At 45.2% G+C, this 18,575-nt stretch overlaps 1 long non-coding RNA gene across 1 annotated transcript in view; it reads right to left on the minus strand.

The window, feature by feature from the left end:
- Positions 1–18,575, minus strand: part of LOC142830479 (uncharacterized) — a 137,070-nt gene that overhangs the window by 104,654 nt on the left and 13,841 nt on the right. The window lies entirely within an intron of this gene.

Here is an 18,575-nt window from a genome sequence, read left to right on the forward strand (position 1 = left end):
AAAAGGGATGGGAAGAGGTGGGGTGGAGCAGGGGCAGGAAAAAAATAATTTTTTAAATTAAAATAAATTAATGGAGATTGCCTATCTCCTAGAACTCGAAGGGACCTTGAAAGGTCACTGAGTTCAGTCCCCTGCCTTCACAGCAGGACCAAGTACCATCCCTGACAAATTTTTGCCCCAAATCGCATCCATAAGGATTGCGCTCACAACCCTGGGTTTAGCAGGCCAATGCTCACACCACTGAGCTATCCCTCCCCCTTATGGTGTGAGCATTGGCCTGCTAAACCCAGGGTTGTGAGTTCAATCCTTGCGGAGGCCATTTAGGGATTTGGGGCAAAAAATTGTCAGGGATGGTACTTGGTCCTGCTGTGAAGGCAGGGGACTGGACTTGGCCTTTCAAGGTCCCTTCCAGTTCTAGGAGAAAGGCAATATCCATTAATTTAGGAAGGAGTATGATGGGGGCTGGAGCAGAGCTGAGGGTCAAGCGCTCTCCAGCACATTTGCAAGTTATCTGTTAAGGATGGTATAAACACATAAACAACATGGCGGCTGGTGTCCGTGTGACAGAGAAATGTAGAACCTTACAGTTACAAACTGACCAGTCAACCACCCCACCAATCTGAAACCGAAAATGCACAATCAGGCAGCAGTGGAGACAAAAGACCTTCCCCTAAAAAAGAGAAACAAATACAGTGCAGGGCTGTTTTAAATGTAAAACTGGTTAAAAAAATAAAATAAAGGGAAAGCAGCATTTTTCCCCCCATAGTAAAGTTTCAAACCTGTGATAAATCAATGCACGGTTGTAAACTTTTGAAAGAACAACTCTGAATTTTGTTCAGAGTTATGAACAAACACCATTCCTAAGGGGGTGCTAACTCCAAGTTTCTACTGTATGATTATGGGTGCAAACTTTCCATTCCATAACCCATCAGAGAAGTCCCTCGTCTGCACAGTTTGGGTGGCCTGGTTAAGGGAAGGAGGGGCCCTGCATGCACATTGCCTTTAAAAATGGATTCCTGCTCTAAAAAAACAAACAAAACCGTAGAGTGCCTCCAGAGGTCCAGTGTTTCTTGCATCCCTGTGCTTTCCAGATGGATGCATGCTTCGTATGCAAATAACAAGAGCTTTTTCAACTGCCAGCCTGGCACATTTAACTTAGGAATTGAGAGGCCGATCCACAGCTTGTGCAAACGATCAGCGCTCCACCAGATGTGCCCCTGTGAATGCAGGTGGTTTTCTTGCTTCTTGTGCACCGTAACCCACAATCTTAAAGTGTGGCTGAAAAATGGGATCCCCTTCAGCATACTTGGGTTTAGCTGATAACCAGAAATATTTGTCCCTTGAGAGTAGGCCTCTGGGACTTGCCTTCTCTTAAAAAACAAAAAATAAAGGTCATGATGAGTTTGAGGGGTGCTGCTAACTAACACAGTTTTAGCCTAGTGGTGCTTTGCCTACAGCTGCTGACACAATGTTAACTAGAACCCTCGCTGCAAATTCACGTTTAATACCATTTTAATTACCTCAATGCCTCTCGTGTTTTAACATGATCTCTTTTTCTAGGAACAGGCCCTGAGAAATTGTGGTCTTTTCTGACACTGATGGAGGAGATGTTTTTCCAGCATCCAAGTAACTACTTTATTGACAATTAACTATTTTCCCTCAACAGTTTCAGCCTCTCACTCTTTACTGGCGCATGTATCTTGCTGAATTATCCAGGGTGCGGGAATGAGGCAACCTTCCTGCGCTGGTGAACAGGCCAATGAGATTTTCAGTTACCACAAGTTCACCATCACACAGTGCCCCTTGAAACTAGAGTGATCCATTGACTCAGTCTTGTCCAAGGATAGCCCAGCAAATTACTGATCTCACTGCCTACAGTATTTTTATTGTCTCTTGGAAGGCATGTACTGAGACAACCTAACACTGTGGTGTCTAATGGGATCAGAGCACACAGTGTGCTGATGTTCAATACTAGCTGCAGAGAGGTCGCATATTTGCACCACAAGTCTGCTAAGGAAACAACAGACAACTAGGAGCAAATCTCATGCCTCATAATCCTGCTAATAACCGGTCTGAACATTTGTCCCTTTTTATTTGCTTCTGCTCTAAAAACCCGTAACTCAAGCAAAAAACAGGACAATGTAGCACTTTAAAGACTAACAAGATGCTACATAGTCCTGTTTTTTGTTTCAGCTAGACCAGACTAACACGGCTACATCTCTATTACTATTCTACATCCATAATAACTAATGTTCACTTTTAAAGACAAGCTACACATCAACTGGGCTACACAGGACTCTTGCTAGCTGCCGTTCCTGCTGACAGAAAAGATGGCAAGAGTCAAGATTCTGAATAAAGGACAAATGTCACATATGCCATGTGCTACAGAGGACAAATGTGGAATACAAAATACGTTTAATTGCTGAGTTAATTATCTCTCTGAAGTCTAAATGTTGTTTTTCAGCACTTCTCCCCCCCCCCCCCACACACACACAGTCAGTTGTTTACTTTTATCAGTTAGAAAATACAAAATTCATGTCAAGAAAAACATAATTATATTCCTACTAATCTGAAGTGTTTTCCCCTTTGCGTACTGCAGTCTGACGTGTTTTATCACTTTCTTTCACATTATAGCACAGGAAATTGCTAGCTAAATCTAGGAATTTAGAGAGAAAAAAGCAAACAAATTTTTTAAAAAATAACCATGCTCCTCACCAATCAAGTATTATTCCTAATGACAAAACTTCTGAAATTTCCTTTTAGATAATACATGAATAGCCAGGAATAAAATGGGTCACAGAGAACTTCATTAAAATCCAAGTGAGAAGAGATGATCTTTCATGTGGATGATTGGGTGAAGATGAGACGACATGATAGGAGAGCCTTATGCCCTGCAAGCCAGAAGTATCCAGGCTCTTCCTTGCTGAAGTGGGAAAACATTTTGTAAACAGTTCTAGTTCGTCTTGAGTATCAGACGATTGCGTGACTTAATGAACTGCTGCTGGTTCTGACTTAAATTCACCCTTTCCTTTCACAAAGGCATGGTAATTGGGCTTGACCTGAGGCACTGAGCAAGGGCGTGCAGAAGAAACTTCTCACCCCAACCAACTCACAGAGGTTACATGCTGCCCAGTAAGCCACCTGCAGCCGCTACTTTAACCGATAGGTAACTGCCCTGCAATCGCACCTGCAGTTGCAGTGTATTGCTATGGCCTGGAATGGTCATCGCTGCTACTCCTTTACCTCTGCACAGGATTTTGGGCCACTGGCTCCACAGAAGCACAGATCCTCTACAATGGCCTGCTTCATGGTTTCCTCCCTGGTCTTCATGCCTCCTCGCCTGCAGTTGAGATTTCTACTGAACGTGAAGAATGGGTGGATCAGCCTCCCCTCCCTGGTGGCTCTTCTGCCTTTAGCCCGCTGACCACAAGGGATACGGAAGGCTTTGCATGGGATCTGTCCACCGGAATGAGCTACACCCATAACACCTGCATTCACTTCCAGGCGTCCGAGGGGGCCGGGTCCCCGTTTCCTTTTGCACTGCTAAGGCCTGGGTCTCCACTGCAAACTTAGGTTGACAGAAACCACTTTAAATCGACCTAATAATGTGTGGCTGTGTCTACATTGGCAAGATTTTGCACAAAAGCGGACGCTTTTGCGCAAAAACTTGCTGCCTGTCTACACTGGCCGCGAGCTCTTGCGCAAGAACACTGACGTTCTAATGTAAGAAATCAGTGCTTCTTGCGCAAGAACTATGATGCTCCCACTCAGGAATAAACCCTCTTGCACAAGAGGCCAGTGTAGACAGGCAACATGAATTTCTTGCTCAAGAAAGCCCGATGGCTAAAATGGCCATTGGAGCTTTCTTGCGCAAGAAATTCATGTTGCTTGTCTACACTACCACGGATGCTTTTGCGCGACAGCGCATCTCTTGCGCAAAAGCACATGCCAGTGTAGATGCTCTCTTGCACAAATACTCTAACGCAAGAACTCTTGCGTTAAAGAGTACTTGTGCAAAATCTTGCCAATGTAGACGTAGCCTGTGTGTCTACGCTACCAGGTACCTTCTGCTGACTTGACTCAATTTGCCTGTAATGGCAACTGAATTACTCCACCTCTACGAGCCATGTAGCACTTAATTCAATGATGATGTGGCAAGTGGCCGTGTATTTTGCAGGTTCCTATACCCCCTTGCAACTATGGTTTTGTCCCATGAGGCATTGCAAGCTCATCCCCAACCCACCAGCCCTGCTATTTGTCTATTAACGCAGGCGCTGTGAATGAGGACACCCTCCACTGACACAATCAGTGTGTCATCTCACATGACTGACTGACTTAATGCAGAGATTGGGTGTTGCCTTCACTTTGTAGCATGCACCTGGCCTGACTGAGCTCTCAGCAAATTTCTCTTTGCAGTGGCCACCGATACAACAATGCAGCCAGGAAGCGCAACGTAGCAGTGTTTTATTCGCACACCAATCAGCAATACAGATATCATCTTCCTGGCCAATGGAGGAAATTTGAAAAAAGCAGAAATAAGCTCAGGATTTTTAACAGCTGGAGCGTGGGGGAGTGGTTCCGATGAAGTACAGTGGTTTGACGCAGAGAATTTGCAAAAGTTAATTTGACTCTGGATCCAGCTACCTATAACATTCATGGCTGCTGAAATCCAGGGTTTTGATTAGGGCCTATTAACATACTTTATTTGTCTCTCCCTACACTGGAAAAGGGGCAGGGAGATGTGGTGTGTGGTCTCCTAAACGGAATGACTAGAGCCTAGCATTCTTTTAAAGGAGAGGACACTTCCTTTGTTTACACCGTTATAAGAGATGCCTCAACTCACATGACGATCATTCGGAAATTTTGGCTGCCCTTGGGCAATAGCGTAGCCAGACTGCATCTGGTTTTACATGTATGTGACTGTGACGTAGTGGGGGTACCTGGCTGGTTTCTATGCTGCTGGCTCTGGGGGAACCCCCACTGGCTGCCGTGGGTACCACGACCCAGCAAAACAGGATGAGTCACTATGCAAACCAGTGGCCAGACACCCCCCATGGAGAGGAACAAAGGAAGGTGGATGCTGCCCTGGCTGGGGGGGCAGGGCTGGAAGTTAGTTAGTTGGTGGCTGGCTGGCTGTGAGCATGGAGGACACAGCCTAGGGAGAGGAGCTGGAGTTTAGGGGCCCAGTCTCCCCCCAACTCAAGGGGGCCTGAGGCATCCTAGCCCAGCTCTGTGACCAGATTCCATCTGTGCTGTGCTGTATCTGGAGAGGCAATAAACTTCCTCAATTCTACTGGCTGGTGCAGTCTGTTTGTGCCATTTCGGGGTGCAGGAGAGGGGGACCCCAACGCGCCGTCACACTCTAGAGCCTAGCATTCTTTTAAAGGAGAGGACACTTCCTTTGTTTACACCGTTATAAGAGATGCCTCAACTCACATGACGATCATTCGGAAATTTTGGCTGCCCTTGGGCAATAGCGTAGCCAGACTGCATCTGGTTTTACATGTATGTGACGCCATCCGACAATCACTGTGAACAAGCTCAGCATTTAGGTCGGACATTACCTTCTTATTGTTACCGAGAACAATGAAAGCCATCCCTAGTCTCTTTCCATGAGGGAGCCATCTGCCCAGTTAAAAACTAAGACTGACGGTATTAAAATGCCATTGATGATTGTTCGAGGTTGATTTGAAATCTGGGGGGGGGCGCTGTTTTATTACAATAATGTAAATACATTTGAGGGGGATTTCAGAGAACTAGTGATGGGAATTAGACTGTGACCAGAGTTAATTAAGATGTGATGGCTCTTTGGCGACCAATCTATGAAATGAGTTTGATAGGGTTCAGGCTGGCTCTTAATGAGCAAGCACTGCCAGCGAAAAACATCACCACCACCACCACGATTAGCCCCCTGGCTGGTCATTGCAACAACAGCCTACAACTGAAAGGGGAATGTATAGTCAGATAACCCTTCACCACTGGCTAAACAGAGGCCTTCATCTTCCAACACCGTGAATTTAATTAGCAGCAAATTCACTTTTAAAGAGGGAGCCTATGCCACAGTATATTATAGCCTAAAGGCCAGCACATTTTAAATAGTAGCTGAGATGAACTCGAGACTCGATGTGCTCCGGCCCTACCTACTTAACCCTGGCTACATTTTAAAGATTTCTTTGCATATGCTGTGTAGCCTTTTTAATCTCTGCCGTCTACTCATTACTAAACATTGTGCATGATCTGAAAACTCTTGGAATAGTCAACATACCTTAGAGAGTTTTCAGTGTTGGCTGGAATTATTCCATCATGAGACATTTGTTTGAAATCTCAGGCCAGATTCTAGCTGGTGTCTGGGAACAGATGTGACCAGCCTCTGCTCTATGCAGCAGCACTGGTATATTGCAAAAGCGGCACTGACATGCACCTGCACCCTTACTGAAGCCACCATATCAACTGTCCTTCTGTGTACTCCATTCCTGGTAGTAGAAGTTATTTGTGATAAGGTTGAGAGCAAGGGCTCGCTGGTATATGGAGGAGGAATACTTGCTAAAGGTCACCATATAGGTGATGTGGCAAAAGAGGTGAACAGTTCCATTACATCCCTTCTTGTGGCAAACCACCGAAGACCTGCAGAACAGTCATGCTTTGGTAGAAGGCAGAAACCAGGTGGTCCATTTTCACCTTGTGCTTTCACGGCTGGCTAGAGTTTTGCAAGCTTATGCATACAAATTCTGGGTAATTGCAACACAGCATTACCCAGAATTTGGCCCCTCCATGGCAGATTAACCCTGCATTAAAATAAACACCAACAAGGCTCGTTGAGTCTGTGCCTGCTATTCTAGACCGTAAACAAAGAACGTTTCTAGGGCCAAATCCACAGCTGACGAAAAATCAGCACAGCTATACCCATTCACACCAGCTGAGGGCTTGTTTACTCCTGGTTAAGTACCAGGTAAACATAAATTTCATATGCTAGGGCCCTATTTTGCAAATGCTTATGCACATGAGTGACATTACCCATGTGAGTAGTCCTACTGAATGCAACTGATTTACTCACTTGAGTAAAGCTACGTTGCCTGTGTTTGGAAAAACTGAGCCATTAGGTTTTTCCAATGCAAAAATGTTCAGTACAAAAGAAACCTGGTTCTAGGCCTGCTCTGTTTGGTAGGAGACTCCATCTGCATTTGTTCTTAGGACAACACATGAACCCTGCTTATTTTCATACCATAATATCCCATTTTTCAGCTGGCCCCTTCTCCTTAGCAGTGCTAGCAACAGTTTATAGGAACGACTGCCATTCATAACGAACAAATATTTTCCCTATGGCAGCTGCTACCTCAGCTTTCATTTGTGCTGCAGAGTAAGTGAGCAGCAACCTGAGGAAATAAACACATGTACAGGTGTAGTATCATATTAATTCTCTACTTTTCCAGGGAGGGGGAGATGTGTTGTAATTAGCAGACACTTGTTTCCATTTTTAATGAAGAGTGCTAATGGAGTAATCACTGACAATGGCTCCTCTTGCTCTCTTTTCCCCTTCCACGTCATGATTTAATAACGTGGGGAGAGAAGGTTTGTGTTTAGCTGAAGGGGTGATGTCTCCGTGTAGAATGCACATGCAGCTACGTAAGGGCCACAAGGCTAGGAGAAAAGCAGCCCACGTTTCTTCGACCAACCCTTTATTGCTGGCCTGGAAAAAGTAACACAAACTGCCATTTAGGAGATCTGGGTTATATTCCTGGCCAATGCAAAGTCTCTGTCGTTATCTGTACCGCAGAGGCAGATGTCTGTGCATTGCACCTAGAGAGAAGGGTCTCTGGAAGCTATGCAGCATTTTAGAGGAATGGTCCCTCTGCGTGTTTGTCTAAAACAAAGGTTCAGGACTCCAAAGTGGGTCGCAACCCCATTTTAATGGGGTCACCAGGACCGGCTTAGACTTCCTGTGCGTGAAGCGCAAGCTCCACCATCGATTCTAGGGCCAAAGCCTGAGGGTTTAGCCCTGCGTATTGGGGCTCGGGTTATAGGCCTCCTGTCTGGGAGGCTGCCTCTTTCCTGCCCAGTCTAGGGTTCCCTCTCCTGGGGGTTTCCTCTCCTGGGGGTGGTGTATTAATGTTTATTGTCGGAAGGGGGTGCAATGAAGTTTGAGAGCCCCTGGTCTAAAAGATACGCTGTAGCCCAGCCACCAAGCCAGTGGGTTCCATGGAGGACCCACTGGCTGGAATTCTCCAGCCCATGGTAGGCAAGAGACCAGCCTGGAAGAACCGTGCTCCCTCTGCTTTTATTGTCAATGAAGTCCCCTGTCCTGATTTCATTCCTGCACAACATTATATGCCATTGGCTACCTATGTACTGCTGTGTTTCCTGGGCCAAAAAGGACCTTTCCCGAGGCCTGGAGAAAGTTTTTTAACCCGATCTCTGCTTGCAACCAGAACCCGAACCTGTGAGCTGCTGAGAACTTTCTGGAAAATGCCAAGCATGCTCATTGCTCGTCGGCTCAGGCCCAAGCTCAGAAACGTACTTATGGATGAGGTGCACTTTAAACCTGTGGGTTGGTCTGATGACTCCAAAGGGACTTCCCGTGTGCTTCAGTTCTGCATATGCAAAGCAGGGCCTGTTTTAACAGGGTGCTCAGCACATCACAGCATTAGGCCCAAAGAATGCAGAACGAACCATTAGGGAGCCTCAAAGCCAAGCTGCACAGTCTCTTTCCAGGGTCAGACCTGCACTTTTCCTGTGATTTGGGCACTTCAAAATAGGGATGTTAAATTTAGATTAATCGAATAGTCGATGGGATTTCCATCGACTATTCGATTAGTCTATAGGGACGCCTGCTGGGCTCTTGCTACAGTTCAAAAGTGGAAGCCCCGCAAGGAGCGTAGGGCTAGTGCAGGACTGGCAGAGCGCCTCAGCCTTTGAAACGTACAAGAAGGGCTCTTGTACATTTCAAAAGGAAGCCCCACAGGAAGCAGGACTCCCCCGATGCCCTGGCTCTCCCTGTGGGGCTTCATCTTTTGAAATGTACAAGAGCCCCGCTGGGGATCTTGTACATTTCAACGGCTGAGGCACCACAGAACCGGTGCAAGCGCAGACCGCTTTAGTCCCTGCTTGCACCATTTCCCACTGTGCCTCTACCTCCGCTACCCCCCATGGACATGGTGCTGGGGGGAACCAGCTTTTAAGAACCAGCAGCTTTTAAGGGTGGGGGCAGCAAGGTTGGGGAAACAAGTCACATCACTAGTCAACTATCCAATAAGCTTGTACTTATCGGATAGTTGACTAGTCGCTTACATCCCTACTTCAAAATACAGCTATGACACTCCAAAGGACGTATGTGACATCTATAGATGTCAGACCTCTCACAATCTTCAACAAAAGAATGTTTTGTCCACCTTCTGTTCTCATTACTGTATTCATTTTCCATGCATTAACACAACTGTCAGTCAATTTCATTTCTGGCAATGATGCATGCATGGCCTTGTTTGTTACATTGTTTAATAATCTTTTCCTACTGGTTCCCCTAAAGAAATTGTTAAAATTAGAGCACGGATACTGCTTAGCTCTGTACAAACACGGCTTCCCTAACCTCACGTCTCTGGGTTATCATCCCCATTTTACAGATGGGAAAACGGAGACACAAAGAACTTAGCAGCCATCTCTTGACAGCAGTTTAAATGGCTAGTAACAATCAGTGATAAAATATGTCCCTTAAGGTACGTCTATCCCGCACAGTTAACCAGGGCCTTTACCCAGATTTTAGCCTTACCCCCACTGCCATCCACACAGAAAAACCTCCAACACTGGATTGGGAGTACTTTAAGCCCAAACTATTTTACCTGGGTGGGAGTATAAATTTAGGACCAGATTCCATTTGAACTTTACAGTAGGGAAAAATAACTAAACCACTCAAGTACCTATAGTCTTCCAATGCCTTCCCACAATTAAGGACTGATCCGTTTTTTTGTATTTGTTAAAACTGGCTAAGAGAATTCTAAAATGAATGAAGATACAGCAATGTGGGTAGGAATTTTCAATGGCATTGCTCACATTCAAGGCTAACCCAGGTCCTCAGATGTGGAAGCCAACTACACACCCATTTAAAGTGCACAGTCTAGACATAGCTTGAGGACATGTCTACACTTCAAGCAGGGGCGAAAGGGGGGAGTGGGATTCCCAGCTTGAAGAGACATATCTGCATTAGCTCTTACCTAATGCACTAAAAATAGAGTAAGCACATGGTGGTGGGAGGGACTAGTCGTTGCTGTATGAGCACGTATTTGGGGTGGCAAGCCCGTACTATTGCTCATGCTGTTGCTAACATGATCAGAGATAGCACAAGGATGTCTCCTCAAGCTGGGAATCGTCACATACCCTTAGTGACTAGCCCCGGCCACAGAGTGAATTATTGGTGGATCAGATATTTGAATTTCGGAGTTCTTAGCTCCCTATGCCACATGCAGATTAAGTAAAAAAAGACGAACAAAATTTGCTTTCCCTCCCCAGCCAGCTAAATCCAATATGCACTTGATTGGATTAGAAATTAGCCATGGTCATCAATATGCTCTTTTTAAACCAATCTCTGCTTTCAAGCAAGACCAAACCTGCGGGTTGTTGAGAACTTCCTGGAACATGCTCAGCATGTTCGCTGCCTATTTCCTCAGGACCCAGTTCAGAACTGTACTTATGGACAAGGGGAACTTTAAATGATCTGAGGACTCCATGTGCTTAAATATGACCCAACAGTGTAACACTGGTGTAAAAAAGCAAACATCATTCTGGGATGAATTAACGGGAGTGTCATAAGCAAGACACAAGTAGTAATTCTTCTGCTCTACTCTGTGCTGATGAGGCCTCAAATGGAGTTGTGTGTCCAGTTCTGAGCACTACATTTCAGGAAAGACGTGGACAAATTAGAGTAAGTTTAGAAATTACTAAAGGTCTAGAAAACACGACCTATACGGCAAGATTGAAAAAAATGGTGTTTGTTTAGTATGCAAAAGAGAAGACTGAGAGAGGACATGATAGCAGTTTTCATGTACCTAAAAGGTTATTTACAAGGAGGAGGGAGAAAAATTGTTCTCCATCATCTCTAAAGATAGAACATGAAGCAATGGCCTTAAACTGCAGGAAGGGAAGTTTAGGTTAGACATGAGAAAAAACTGCCTGGCTGTCAAGGTAGTTAAGCACTGGAATAAATTGTCTAGGGAGGCTGTGGTATCTCCATAATTGGAGATTTTTAAGAGCAGGTTAGACAACCACCTATCAGGGATGGTCTAGATAATGCTTAGTCCTGCCATGAGAGTAGAAAGGACTGCATTAAATTACCTCTCGTTGTCCCTTCCCATCCTAGGATTATGTGTGCTATTAAGAATTACTGTCACATACAAAATAAAGAAATAGCTTGAATTTTGCAGGACCAAAATAAATTGCCTTTCATCCAAGGGAAAGCCATTCTGCTTATTCTGAAATTGGAAATTAGATATTAAAATAAATAAATAAATAAATCCCCCTGACAGCAAATTGTCAACGATGAGCACAGCACTACAACGCAAAAACTGTATGGACTACAGCAATTACTTCCACCCCATTTTCTGCACTGCTTATTTTGTTGTGACCGCCTCCTTTGGTGCCCTCCTCAGCCTACGTATGACTGTAATCAGATTGAAATCTGGGTTTACATCATTTTACCTATCAGAGGCATTGCGGCACTTCGGGTACAACCCTGCCTTTGCTCTACAGATTGTACCTCCCTAAACTGGGACTCTCTGGTCCGGCAACATCTGTGGTCCAGCAGGACCGTGGATGTTCCTGGAGCAGAGAGCCCAGGAGCAGGGAGGCCAGTGGTGGCCTGGGAATCCTGGGACAGAGGGCTCTAGCATTGTGAGGAGCCCCACATCTGGGAGCAGCCAAGAGCACTGTGGCAGGACTCAGGCAGCCCAGGGAGCCCCACAGTAAGGTGTCCAGCAGTGCATCCAGTTATCCAGGGACAAGGGGTCTGGCTGTGTGGCCGGGAGCTAAGGAGTTCAGCCACAGTCAGTTGAAGGCAAGGGGAGCCGGCTGGGGCTAGAAGCAGAGACAGTGACAGGGCCCTCCCCTAATCTGACAAATTCCATAGTTCAGGACCAGCCACGTCCAGAGGGTGCCAGACCCTGGAGGTTCAACCTGTTGTCTGCAACCCCTTGGCATTGTCTGTGCATTCCAGAGCTGCTCTCGACCTGCCAAGGACCAAGTATGAGACAAAGACCCAACGTGGGCAGCACAAGGAAAAAAATACCAGAACAGGCAGGTTAGTACAATGAGCCATTCGTGTTTTTAACCAGTAACATTTCCCAACGCTTTCCATGCCATGATTCTGCATTTGAAATCTAAATGCAATGCAAAATAACCGAGTGCACCTCAGGGTGCAGGCAATGCTGGATCTGTAATAAGATGTTGCTGGCAAGTCTATTTAATAGGGAGACTTTTGTGTTAAGAATGTATTCTCAACTTCCTTGGAGCTTTGATTTTGATCTAGACCTTACCCTTAGGTGCAGTTTTTGTATGTTATTTCCCTTGTTGGTTGTGTGTTAAAAAATAATCAGCTGAATCAATGAATGAATGTTCTCTCTTTGAATAAGGGAGAAAAAAGTGTTTAATTCCTTTACCTCCCTATTTGGAGACCACTTTCTGGGGTTCCAATTTAGGAAAGCACATTTTAAGTGCTTTCCTAAACACAACCCTTAATCCCTGTTGTTTTCCTTTGAAGTGCTTCTGTATGCCATAACCAAAGGCCACTGTCCTCTTGCCTTACTCAACTGTTTTGATATCAGTGGGGTTGCATAAATGTGGAACGGAGGACAGAATTTGGCTTTTAGGGTCCAGATCAGCAAAACATCTATCCTTGAGCATGCACTAGCATTTTTGCAGGCATTTAAGACCGTTCTAAACCCAGTCCTTACTGAACATCAATGCAAGTTGGGTGCTAAACTCCTTTGAAAATTCCAGCTGAAGTGCTTTGCTGATTCAAGCCCTTAGTGTCTGCAAAATTTATCCTGTTCTTATGGAGTGAAAACAAAAATTAAAACAACCTGGAATAATTAAATATATATTGCCGCCTTAGCTCTTAAAGTGGCTTCACCGGTTTAGTAAATGGAAGAAAAATATTGAGTTGGAGATGGGAAAAATGCTTTCCCAATAGCAAAATATAGCAAACAACGTGAAATGTGTCACCTCCCCTACCCACCTAGGTATCTCCTTAAGTGCCAACCTCCTTACAGGTTTTGATGGACAGGCCTGAATTCTCCTAGATCCTGCCACCCACTCATCAGCATGTCATTTCTTTATGTTCCCATATGAATTTATTTGGTAGTGCCCTCCTTCCTTCCCCCTTTTCCTCCTTTGCTCCTTCCTGGCAGGGTCACCAGGGCAGTTTCGGAGGAAAATTCCAACCACAGGATAATCACCATGTGCTTGCCAGGTAGTCGAGCCAATTTTTATAGTGGGAGTGCTGCTGATGGAAGCCTTGTATTTGGTGTCTGTTGTTATTCCTTCAAGTCAGGGGTACTGCAGCACCCCAGTTCCAGCACCCCTGCAAACGAGGGACGTTAAAAAGCATTTTTTGTAAACGTATAACCAGCGGTTACACAGATAGGGGAGGCGGCTCCCCAGCAGCCTGTGCTTGCAGAAAGCCTGCTTAAAAGCTGGCTCCCCACAAGCACCGGCTCCCGCTTGTCACACACACACCCCCAGACTGCTGTCTCTGTATCAGAGGCAGAAGCACAGGGCAGGAGCGCCTTGCAAAACCATAGAAGTTAATGGAGGAGCCCAAGCTCATCAGTTAACCGTTTAAACATATACACGATCACATCCCTTCTGCAAACACATATAATATATTCAACACAGTAATTATATTAAGCAGAAGATAAATATCGCTTGGTAAAACACTATTCTCAGTGTTAATACCTGTGAATTTAGCAGTCACATGGCCTGATAATAGCAAGCTTAAAATTAGCTGGTACACATACTTTGAAGGAGCCCTGGCTGACCTGTGACAATATCTTCTGTGCAAGATTTAGAAACTTGGCTGACTGAGTTCAGTATAGGCCAGAAAAATCACAGGTAAGATAAGATGGTAAGTCCCTCCCCCCCAGCCCATTATAAAATCCCCAAACCCTTACCCCCGGCTTCAGACCCCCAAGCAGGCAATATGGGGTCTCCCAAACAATCTCCCTGACCCTAAAGGATGATGCACTCACACTCTGCTGTGGATCTTCAGGTTGGGAGACGGCTCTGGACTTCTTGGTCACTGCAGAGGGGCTGGCAGGTGGCCTCGTCATGCAGGAGTCAGACTGCTTCTGCTCCCAGGACTTCCCTGCCCCGCAAAGGAGTGCAGGGCCCAAGGTGCCGATGACAAAACTATACTGAGACTCCAAACTCCAGTCTCCTGCCCGTGGGCCCAGACGTGCTTCCAGCAGGCACAGCCCTGGACAAGCCGCCGGCGCACAGCTGACCGTGCTGTGGCTAATTGTCACTAGGGAGCTGGAGGACTAACGCAGCCTGGCTCGGGGGAGGGGGGGGGGGTTTCCTAACACAAGTTTACAAACTGGGCTTCTCCTTGGAAAGGTCACAGGGCCAAGCTGAGGACCCCAGAGGCCAGGTCTCAGGAGGAAGCCTGCGGCTCCCTGCCTCAGCTCTGCACACAGCTGGTCCCAGCCTGCTCCAGAATGGCTTCTCCAGCCCCCATGCTCCCAGGGGCGGGCATCTCACCTCCTATTGGTCAGGCGAGCCCTTCTTCCCTTGTCAGTCATTTGATGCTGCCCCCTCCCTCCCATCTGCTATCCTGTCTCTAGGCAACAGGGGCTCTGCTGGTCTAACTTAGAGGTCCCCAAATTGTGGGGCACAGCCAATTGGGGCACAGAGGAATGTTTGGGGGTGGTGCCCACAAAGCGTGGAGAGGAAGCCCCACCCAGCTTTGATCCCGGTGCTGGAGGCAGGGCCCCGACTGCTGCCCCACACCCAGGGACCGTGGCTGCTTGTGTCACCCTCCACCCCAACCAAAGCTGCACCCCCAGTCCGTAGCTGAGGCCCAGTTACTCGTGTCAGTGTTACCACAGCCCTGATCCTGACCCCAGCTCGGGGTGGGGAGGGAGAAGAGGTAAAAAAGTTTGGGGACCTCTGTTCTAAATAGAAGCTCTACTTTCTCCTCCTCTTGACTCCCCCTTCCTACTAAGGACAGTGTGCTTGAGCTACCAGCACACAGAGCCCAAGGGGCGCTCCTGGCTGGTAGGCTTTTTTGATTCCCCATCTTTATTGGGCTTTAAAGAAAAAAAAACAAAACCTTGAAACACCCGGTCGGTGCATTACAAAGCCAATTTCTCCTGACTTTACCATCCACATTTGCACATCAAAAGCTACGAATGGGACACATTTAGTCCACTTAATTAGCCTCATTAACACAGCTCCTACAATTGACACGTACTTCTTCTGCATTATATATAACTTGGTTTCTGTTATTTCCATTCCAGCGTCTCTGATGAAGTGCATTTTACCCACAAAAGCTCATGATTGTATCTATTTTTGTTAGTCTCAAAGGGTATGTCTAGACTACAGGGTTTTTTCAAAAAAAGTGGCCTTTTTTCGAAAAAACTTCGCCTGTGTCTAGACTGCTGCCACGTTCTTTCGAAAGTAAATCGAAAGTTTTTTCAACTGCAGAAAACCTCGTTTTATGAGGAAGAACACCTTCTTTCGAAAGTGCTTTCGAAAAAAGGCGGTATGTAATGCAAACTGTGCTTTTTCGAAAGAGAGCATCCAGACTGCCTGAGAGCTCTCTTTCAAAAAAGCGGCTCGCTTTTTCTAAAGTACTGGTTGTAGTCTAGATGCTCTTTTCGAAAGAGGCTTTTTCAAAAGTATCTTTCAAAAAAGCCTCTTTCGAAAGAGGCTTGCAGTCTAGACATAGCCCCAGGTACCACAGGACTACTCCTTACGTATAGCTCAGATTAACATGAGATGGAAATACCATACTGCAAACAATAACTGCAAATATACATAATGTGGCAGTGCTGAAAAATCTACCAAAAAGATGGGGAAGGAGACAAATCAATGCAGCTGAAGAAAATGAAAACATTCTACAGCAGCCAAGCTTGGTTCTCTCAGAGTGATTTGAAGAGGAGTCTACTTCTGACACCCATTTTGTGTATTGAACAGCAATAGACATTAGAAGAGGTCTGGACGGTACATCACGGGGTTTCTTGGTGCGCTCCCAAATGAAAAAGTGGATTATAGATGGAGAAATAATGGAGACTTTTCATTGTGTTCCTACTAGGGCCAGTCCAGCATTTTTACTACTGAGTAGTGACTGCAATAAGATTACACATGGGCCTAAGTATATGCAGGATTGGTCCTTTATTAGTGTAACTTTGAGTTAAGTGGAACTTCTAATGTATGTAAAGTGAGGCTGTAGCCATGCAGATTTTTTTTTTTTTTTTGCATTACATCAGTGCAAAATATGCAGATGTGCAGCACAAATGTAAATCAGGGCTTGAACTAGTGTAGCATATGCTGATTTGAAACCATACTGACACAGCATCACCCCTGGGGGAAAAAAACACCTCCGTGTACAATGGGCCATATTCATATGTATTTTGGAAAACGAGAGCCATGGTGTAGCAGCAAAGTCCATGCAGCAGCCATTGCTATGGCATATTTAAAAAAAAAATCGCATCTGAAAAACACAGAATGTGTCCCGTGGCAACATGATGAAGTTAAGGAGTCAAGTTGTAACTGAGTCATTCTGTATTTCTGTATTTTGCTAGTTCTCAAATCGGGGGAAATTAAAGTACCATGTTCCAAGTCCCAGCAGCTCAGTCACTACTGCGCTTAATCTAACACCTTTACATGTACACACACTGAGGAATCAGTCTCCTAACTGGACTAATAGAATGTACCCTGTTTGTGCAGTATGTTTTATACAATAAGTTTAAGCACAACATCCAACAAGCTGTAGATTCTGAATTACGTGAATGTGCTGGACTTTAGAATCTTTCAGTATATAAGAGGGCTGACATGAACTGCTTATGAGGAACAGAAATAAACATTTATAGCTTGGTTAAATGATGCCTGGGGAGGGACGTGGCAACTGCTTGCATAGGATAACTGTCTGCAGATAAACACTACAAATTGAGAGGAATTGTTCAGGGGCTATAATTAGGGGCATAATAAGGTGAAAAGAAAAAAAATGTAAGCTGAATATCAGGGAAAAAGTCCTGAAGGCGTGTTTTACAGACTGTGGAATGATCTCTCAAGGGAGGGCTAGCAGCCCCACTGCTTGGGTCAAATTAAGGTGACTTGCAGAGGAAAGCTCAAAATTGAGTTAAGCATTCATTACTTAAATCTGAATTTTCATTTGCAGGTCACCTTTAAAGCTAGGCTGTACAAAGCACAAATATACTGCAGAGAGCCATCCTGAGTAAATAAGTAAAATGTTTTGCTCACCCCCAGCCCTGGGACAATGGACACTATCAACAAGGGACAATCTATTTTCCATTGTCTGTTTCTATGCGGAGGGTTTTTAATTTTTAAAAACAGCTTAAAAGGGGGGAGGACAGACAGGGGAAAGAGGAAAAAAAAATATTCTTAAACTGACAAACCCAAAGACATTAATTCAAAATGGAAGCAGACTCACCTTCTATACCAGCTACTATTTCTATGTATTTGTTACACTAGCCCCTACAAGCCTCAGCTCAGATTAAAAAACAAGGGAGCCCCAATCTAAACAGACAAGATAGATGAAGAGAGCTTTAACGTTCCCCTTTATACAGAGGGGAAACTGAGGCCCAGAGAGATCAGGTGACTGGCCTGTAGTTGTGCAGGGAGTCTGTGGCAGAGCAAGAAGATGGAGCCAAGATCGCCTGATGCCTTAACACCAAAACCATCTTTCCTTTCTGTCAGGGTACCTTGCTCTTGCAGGCCTCAGAGTTGTTGCAAAATTAGCTAGCACATTCGTTGCAACCTAAGCATAATGGGATGTGCATCTTCTTGATTGGGTGGGCTTGAGTCACAAATTAGTGCTTATTAAACATGGCTGGCTGTGGGTTAATTCTTTGTAAAATGAGATTGGTTTTCATGTGTGTCGCACAACTGTGCTCAAGGGACCCTCCTCTGATTGCTTGTGTTACCTACCAGCTGGGAAGTCAGAAGATTGTAATTTTAGAAGCAAAAGGAGAAATGCAATTTCCTTGACTGTAGATTTTTTTAAAAGCAATTATCCACTGTATATAAATTCAACATGTAAACTCACTGCTGATTCTTTTATAAGAGGTTAATTGTTATAATAGAAAAATGTATGCAGCAATTGAAATAGAGCAGGGTGTTCTCTTTGCTGATCATGTTCTGTGTAATAATACTCGACACTTACACAGAGAGTAGCATTTTTCAGTTTTGAAGTGGTTCATTGTGAGGTAGGTTAATACGGTCCCTCTTTAACAAAGGGGGAAACTGAGGCTGGGGGATCAAGGCAAAACGGGCTTGTTGTGTCTAAGCTCTGTTTAGAACACGGGAGTTCTTACTTGCCCAGTATTGTGCTCAGATGATTAGGCTTTGCTATT

Source organism: Pelodiscus sinensis, chromosome 8 (genome assembly GCF_052426305.1).
Source record: "Pelodiscus sinensis isolate ZL-2025 chromosome 8, ASM5242630v1, whole genome shotgun sequence".
NCBI classification, from domain to species: domain Eukaryota; kingdom Metazoa; phylum Chordata; order Testudines; family Trionychidae; genus Pelodiscus; species Pelodiscus sinensis.